This window comes from Egretta garzetta, unplaced genomic scaffold, assembly GCF_000687185.1.
Source record: "Egretta garzetta isolate BGI_Z169 unplaced genomic scaffold, ASM68718v1 scaffold499, whole genome shotgun sequence".
Lineage (NCBI taxonomy): Eukaryota > Metazoa > Chordata > Aves > Pelecaniformes > Ardeidae > Egretta > Egretta garzetta.
In genome coordinates this window covers 212,853-220,130 of record NW_009260802.1, presented here as the reverse complement: position 1 = coordinate 220,130, position 7,278 = coordinate 212,853, and the positions used below count along the sequence as shown (strand labels likewise).

General features: G+C 57.4%; 1 protein-coding gene across 1 annotated transcript in view; it reads right to left on the bottom strand.

The window, feature by feature from the left end:
• Nucleotides 1–7,278, bottom strand: part of RALGAPA2 (Ral GTPase activating protein catalytic subunit alpha 2) — a 194,587-nt gene that overhangs the window by 185,839 nt on the left and 1,470 nt on the right. The gene's annotated exons all lie outside the window — the stretch shown is intronic.

Below are 7,278 nucleotides of genomic sequence, written 5' to 3'. Positions count from 1 at the left end.
TTGGGGAGACCCCGGAGCCCTGGGGCTCTGCTCTCCCGCTTTATTGCAGCGCCACAACGCTCCCCCAGCACGTCCCGTTCAGTCACCTAGTTATTCTCTCCGTATGTGGTGTGCGTGGCTCTGGCATGGATATTTATATAAATTCTTATTCGCCGGCTTCATAAAATACCCGTTAGGAGTGGGGCTGGGTGGGGGTGACCCAGATGCACAAGAGGAAATGTTTCATATCTCAAGGAGTGCCGTATGTGCCCCCCGGCAGCCCCTCCCTCCCACCTATCAGATGTAGGGCTTAATGGGCTTAAGAATTAGAGCAGCTGCTTGGTGCAGAATTTATCGACTGACTCTGCATAACGAGGGGAATTAAAAACCTAATTGGCTGAGCTCTTCCCCGTCAGTTTGAGAATTTTTACTTTTCCCAGGGTTTGATGTTTTTATCGAGGCCCCGGGCTCTTCCCTCCCTCCTGCCTTGCTTTTCTACTCCTGTTTCATGGGTCTGAGGTGCAAACAAGTAGAAGCCTGCCCTCCCCTCGGGGGGACACCAGCCTCTCCGCCGGCGGCCTCGAGGAGGAACCAGCACTGCCCATGGTGCCCGGCCCCCGGCTGGAGTTTGGCGCTGGGGGGGGGGGGCATTCTCTTGCAGGGGCTGAGAGTAAAAGGCAGAGGTGGGGTGCGGAGCTGCCTCGTGGGTCACCTCCCGGTGCGGGACACGTGTCCCTTCCAGTGGCACCAGTACGTGCCCCGGCGTGGGCTGGAGCACGCTGTTAGGATCCAATTCTGTTGGGACGAGAGCAAGGCCCCCTTGCTTTCTAGCCGACCTCAGCCGAGGCTGGGAGGCCAGGGGCGGCGTGACCAACCGCTCGTTTCAGGTTCAATCCCTTCGAGCGAGATTAAGACACAAACGAGGTCAGATGTTGTAAGTCCACCCCTTTATTAATTGTTTGGGGGAAAGAGAGGAAGCAGCGACAGGAGAGGAAGGAAGGAAGGAAAGATAAGAAATCAAGTGAGAGGTCCGGACAGAAGAGAGCAGGCAGTCACCACCATGGATCCGTGGCGTCCCGGGGCTCCGTGCTTCTGGGGTCTTCGGTGATCGCACACGGAATCTTTGGTGGGCTCTTCATGAGGTCGGCGATCTTCCTCCGGCGTCTCTGATGGTCTCCCACGAGGTCCCCCCGCAGTCTGAGACTGCAGCCTTTGTTACAGAGCACAGCCCAGCACCTGCACACACATTTTGCACGCTTTCCTTTTGGCGGGCTCTGTTCGCGCACCTTCTTCTTGCTGGGCAGGGGCAGGGCTCTGCTTGCAGGCTGTAAGTGGCAGCAAACTGCAAGCCTTGGTGGGCCGGCGGCCCCGCCTGGGTGGCCACTGTCTCAGCCAGCCTGCAAGCCACCTTGCCTGTGGCAACGCTGATCTTCGCCCATCGCCACGCGAAGGAGCGAGCTGTGAGACAGTGAGCTGGCTGTTGGGTCTCCCCCACACGCCGTCCCTTCCAGCACAAACCTTGGCTGCCCAGCACGACGCCAGAGCTTGCCTGCTGCGATAAGAGGGCAGGAAAGGGCGCTCTCCTGGAAGACCGAGCGCGATGGGAGCGTTCGTGCTCTGTGCTGCAAGCTGCCGTGCCCTGGGGGCACAGGAACAGCCCCCCTTCCGACAGAGCTGGGGCATGAAATGCCCCCTGGAGAACCTCACTGGTGCCTTCCGCTTTTCCCTTCCTTTTCCCAGGCACGCGCGGGGTGGCTGCACGTGCAGGAGGAGTCTGAATTTCAAAGCTCCAGATCTAAAAACCTTGCCGTGGATTCCCCCCGAGGCAGCATGCGAAGGGCTGTGCCGCTGGCTGGGTGCTGCTCCCGTGGCCCAGCGCACGCGTCCCCGTCACCTGCAGGGGACAAAGCCGCGGGGTTGTCCCCTCTGTGCCAGGGAGCGCTCGTAGGTGCCCGCTGCAAAGGCGGTTTCTGTGCTGTGTCCCCGGCCAAACCCGGAGCTGGTCCCCGCGCGATGACACCTCGCTGGCACGCAGCGCTCCTCACCGATGTGCGCGTGGGGCTTAACCCGCGGCTCCCCTCGGAAGCTGGGCGTACAGGCTTTCGCTGGCGAGGGGCGGGTGGTGCCTGGCTTCTTCCATGCCGTACGTGCTGTGGGAAGCCCGCAGCCCCGGCTTCAGCCCCGGCACCCTCAGTGCCCGGACCCGGCGGTACATCGCTCCCTCGAGGGGCGGTGTGTGGCACCGTGTGTTTGAGGTCTGGGAGGAGCTGGTTTGGGTTCTAAATAGGCTCCTTCTGAGCCACCTCCGGAGGTGCCCTGGGGCTGCATAGCAAGGTGCCGCAGCTTTTGGAGCGGGTGTTCTGAGCTGATTTCTTGCTGTTAGCAAGCGCTGTTCCGATACGACAGCATCGCAGAACAACGGTGAGTTCGGTGCATCCCGTGTAGCTGTGGCCATGCGGATGCTCCTGCTGCATCCCGGGGTAGCTGGAGCCAGGCTCTGGGCTCTGCCAAGCCATCTCCTGCTGGCCAGGGAGGCTGGGAGGGGTTTTTCCGCCCGCATCCCTTGCTCTCATGGGCTGAATGGGCACAGAAATAGCCTCGCTTAAGGCTATGTCTCATCACTGCATTAAGTCAACAACCACTTGAGTACCCAAGGATTTTGATCAAAGCTAGATATTGAAAGGGGGGGACAAAGAGTGGCAAACTTATTTGACTTCCACTTATTTCCAACGCCCGTTGAGCACATGGCCAAACTCCTGACCGAGGTGACGTGTGCTCCCAGCAGAGCGGCCGCCTGCTCTCTGCCTCCTCCCCGGTCGGGAGGAAGGCTCCTCTGGGAGCTCCAGCCTGAGGGCCAGGGCAGCCGCCTCTGGTGCCTGGCAAAGGAGAGGCCAGGCGGCCACCAGTGTCCCCGCCGGGGCCAGCGACCCACCGGTGCGGCCGTTCTGCAGGAGACCCTTGGAGCACGCAGCGGGGGTGCTTGGGGCAGGCATCAGCTGTGGGCTCGGGTGCAAACAGTCAAAAAACCCAAAAAAAGGCACATCCAAATGACTGATGGCTGCGTGGGGTTCTGCTTGAGTCTCTCTAACTCGCTTTTCGGGTGCAAGGAGTGAGCCAAGGGCTCTCTGGCTTCTCACAGCTAATCGCAGCACCTCTCTGAGGGGTGAGGAGTAGGGGCTTAAAAGTGGTTACCAGCGCCAGCCTCGGAGCCCGGGTCCCGTGCAGGCTCCTTGGGTGACCTGTTGCTTCAGGTGGGGTTTGCCGCCTAAATAACTTTGGATTTGGGGGGTGTTTGTCTCGCTGCGCCCCGTCCCCCCATCTTTAATGTGGCCCCACTTCTCCCCCGGCAGCCTGGCCTGCCGAGGCTGGAGCCGCAGGGTGCTGGTACGGCCCCGCGCGCCGCAAGGCTGCCGGCACAGCAGCAACGAGCCTCTGCGTGTTTTACACGGGAATCCTCTCGGTGCTTCAGACTCCGGAGGCGAGGCCGAGGGGTTTTACTGCGGTTGAGCTCGTCGTGGTCAGCCCTGCATCCTTGGCCCTCTGTTCTAACGGCGCTGTAGTAAAGATAAAAGTAATCTCCAGTAAACGTATCCTGGGTACCTATTTCACGATAAAAACACCTCAGCGCAATGAAAATAAAGTGTTAGTGAGTCTCGGTAGTGTCTACAAAGAGGGTTCTCTCTCCTGAATTAATTCCAAGTCCCCGCCAACCATTCTCAGCGTTATCTGCGGAAGGCTGGAAAGCAGCAAGAGTAGCAGCAGCTTCGTGTCATTTTTTTCTTCTCGCAGGCGTGTCCAAGGGCATCCTCGCGTCGGGTGGCGTTGGACCTGGCCCTGATCCCCCTTTCCACCCCGGTACAGGAGCAGAGAGGGGCGTAGCGGGGCCGAGAGGTGCTCCCGCTTCCGTGAACATCCCCGTGACCCTTTGGAAATGCGAGAGCCGAAGCGGGATCTGTTCCTGCGGTGGCTGAAAGGCCATTGAGACCCACAGAGACCCGGAGTTCAGCACGGGAAGTCATGGTGAAGGCAGAGCGGAGCATGGGAATTCGCATTCAAGAGGGAGGAAAATGAGGGATTTGGGCAGAGAATAACTGATAGGTGCCGTGAATTCATTAAACATGGGCTCTGCAAGCTCCACGCCGAGGTTCTGGTGACAGCCCAACAAAGCTGCTGCTCCCCCTGCATTGTGTGCACTGCCGCGGGATCCTCACAATAGCCGATCGTTTAGCCTTGTCCTCCATGCTTCATTATCTATTATTCTATTTATTAATGCATTCTTGGGTCTTAGTGATGTGATAAACCATCCATGCTTTTCTTTTATGGTTTAATGGGATTCTTCTGAAACCCCCTCCGTGTTTACATAACCTTGCAATTCACCGTTATCTATCATTTATTTCCTACTTCACGCGCACTCGATAAAGCCAGGGCAGCGCAGGGGCGCCCAGCCGCGGGGTCCGGCAGCGGCGTGTTGCCCATCCCTGTCCTTCGTAACACCTGTGTCCGTGAAATCCAGCTCGGGGTGCCTTTTGGGGAGGGCTGTCCCTCGGCGAGGGCGAGAGGAACTCCAGCTCCCGCGGCTGCTGGGGTTCGGTGGCACCGGGCGTCCCCGCCGTCCCTCTCCGAGGGGGCGACCGAGCCTTGTGCTTGGGAAGGTCTCTGCTCGGGAGAAGGGCAGGGGGTCCCGCAAGCCCCCTGGGGTAGCCCCGGACCCACGGAGGGGCTAAGCCTGACTTTAATAGGAAATAAGGAGGGGTTGGGTGTTAATGCTTTCTCGGGGCAGCGCCGGGGCTGCTTTAGAGGAGCTCGGCTGCTGGGGCCATTCGCGGCGGCAGGGCTGGGGCAGAAGCCCCTGGTTTGGGCGCTGGAGAGCGGCGCGCAGAACTTTTGTCACTAAAAACCCCTTGGAGAAGCAAAGAGCAGCATCGCCGCGGGGCTGCTCTCCGTCAGAGGCAGAAAATCATCTAAATATGACACCAAACCTTTATTAACGATAGCGGGGAACTGGATGCAAGACCTCATTTCTGATTTCATTCATAATCCCTTCAAAATGAGTTGGTACCAGTATGTGATAAGTGGATTATGTGTTAGGCCCAAGTAAAGCCAGACACAATTAGTGCTTTAATAAACCGGTTGTATGCATTACTAACAACTCAGTCATAAGGGAATTGGTGTATTTACAAACCCTAATTAGTAGTTTGTTACTGTGATACCAAATTTAAACAAATCTGTAGCATCGCTGACCATCTGGGTTAGAAATCTCGGTTTTGAATTTAATTAGGAAATAGTTGTGACAGAAAATTGGTCCTTGTTAGTTAGCTAACGATCAGCATTCCCCTAATTGAAATGAAGAACTGTCTGTCGGGCTTGGGACATGTTTAGATACAAGCAGAGAGAATCAAAAAATATCCTCTTGCTTAGGGCTTTGTAAGCCGTGATGATTGATTAAATACTCCCCCCCCCCCCATTTTAACAACTAAAATGCAAATGACATGGTTATGAACGTGCGTGATAAAATCAGGCAATTAGAGGGAGTTGTGCATTTCTGGGTTTGCTTTTAAAAACGGTTCCGAAGGAGATGGCCCGGGCGATGCGGCCGCCCCCCTGGCCGAGCACGCGATGCCGACGGCCCCGGCCATGCCTTCATCCCCGTCCTCCCCCTCATCCTCAGGGAGGGCGCTTCTCATCCCGCAGCGGGAGCCGGGCTGCGTTCGCGGGTGCTCTCCCCAGGAAAGCAGCCCAGGGCCACAGCACCACAAAACCGGCCCAATTCTGGCCCCCATTGGCTGGGGGCCGTTAAGGGCTGATGCTCACGGGGGAAGGAGGTGCATGTCCTCTTCTGCGGGCACGCGTGGAGCAGAAGCCAGCATCTCAGCCTCGCGACCAAACTGCAGGTCGGTCCTTTAAAACACGGGCTGTCGTTCTTAATTAATTTTCACTTCCTCCCTTTATAGTTGTCCGCAGGGCTCTGGGTGTTAGGATTCCCGGTAAGCTTTGCAGATTAACGGACGCACACCCTGGCAACAATAAACAGCCCAGTCGCCGCTGTTGTAGCATCACCCGATACCGATAAACTCTCTGTATATGGTAACCGGCAATGGAGTTTCCGTGGGGGCTTTAAATCACTTAATGGTGAAAGGAACTCCCAGGCGGCTTTATCAGTCACTGCGTAAAATTGTTAGAGATCTCCACCAGCTAATAAATTTGATTTGGGGTTTGGTTTGCTGGCATTTGCACAAACCCTCGGAGAACTGTCGTTACTGTATTCCTATCCAGGGCTTGAATTCAGAACCGAAATGCCTGTTCCCCTCTCCACTGGGAAGCGAAATAAAACTTTGCAATAGAATATGAATGCCTCTGGTTTTTCTTTTTAAGCTGGTGCGTTATTATTTGAGGAGATATAGTGTTTGACAAAACCATTTATTTTGTTTCAAATATTTTATTGAGCAATAAAACTAGATTACATTGCTGCCACATATGGGGATTTGTGCCTGTTAATGTGTAAGGGGGATGAGGAAGGCAGTCAGTCCCCCGTTTTTCTCTGGATGAGCCTGGCCTCCCTGCCCGCTGCCTGTGGTGCCCCGCAACCGCCACTGGTGCGGGCCGGGCTGCGTCGCCCGTGCAGGAGCTCCTGGGGGCTCGGGAGTGCTGGAAAATAAAGGTGATCTTGTTGCCTGGGATGAATATTTTTTTTTTCCCCACCCAGCACTCACAAAGTTATCGTGAATGACCCCTTTTCATCAATGTTCCCATGCTGAATGGCAGGGAACCAGCATTTTTAGTCTAGAAAAACCCCCTTGAAGCAGAGCCATCAGCTGCTGGAGGCGGCATCAGCCGGGCTGCCAGGAGCCCTGAGCCCGGCTCTGCTGAGCCCTCGTGCGTGAGCCCTGGCCGCGGTGTCCCTGGGCTCGCGGCAGTGCCAGCGCTGCGGAGCACGGACAACCTCTCGGCACAGGAAGTCCCCTTTGGGTTTTTCCCCCCCCCCCGAATCAGAGCTGGGCAGGGGTTCAGCAAGTCTGAGCCCTGGTTTGGTTTTGCTCTTTCCTTGGGCTCCCCCTCCGGCCCTGGTGTCTCCCCAGGTCAGGGTCCCTCCTCTGTGTAATGGGCCCAATCCTCATCCAGCCTGGGTCTGCCGTGGGCTTGGGAAGGCGATGCCCTGGAGGGGCTGTGCAGGGCAGCCGGGGGGTGCTTGTCAGGACCCCCGCACCCAACGGGCGCTTGCTTCCCTGCTGCGGTGGCCCAGGAGGAGCCGGGGGGCCAGCCCCCCCCCCTAGCCGTGCGTGCGCCGTTGGCCCCCCCGCC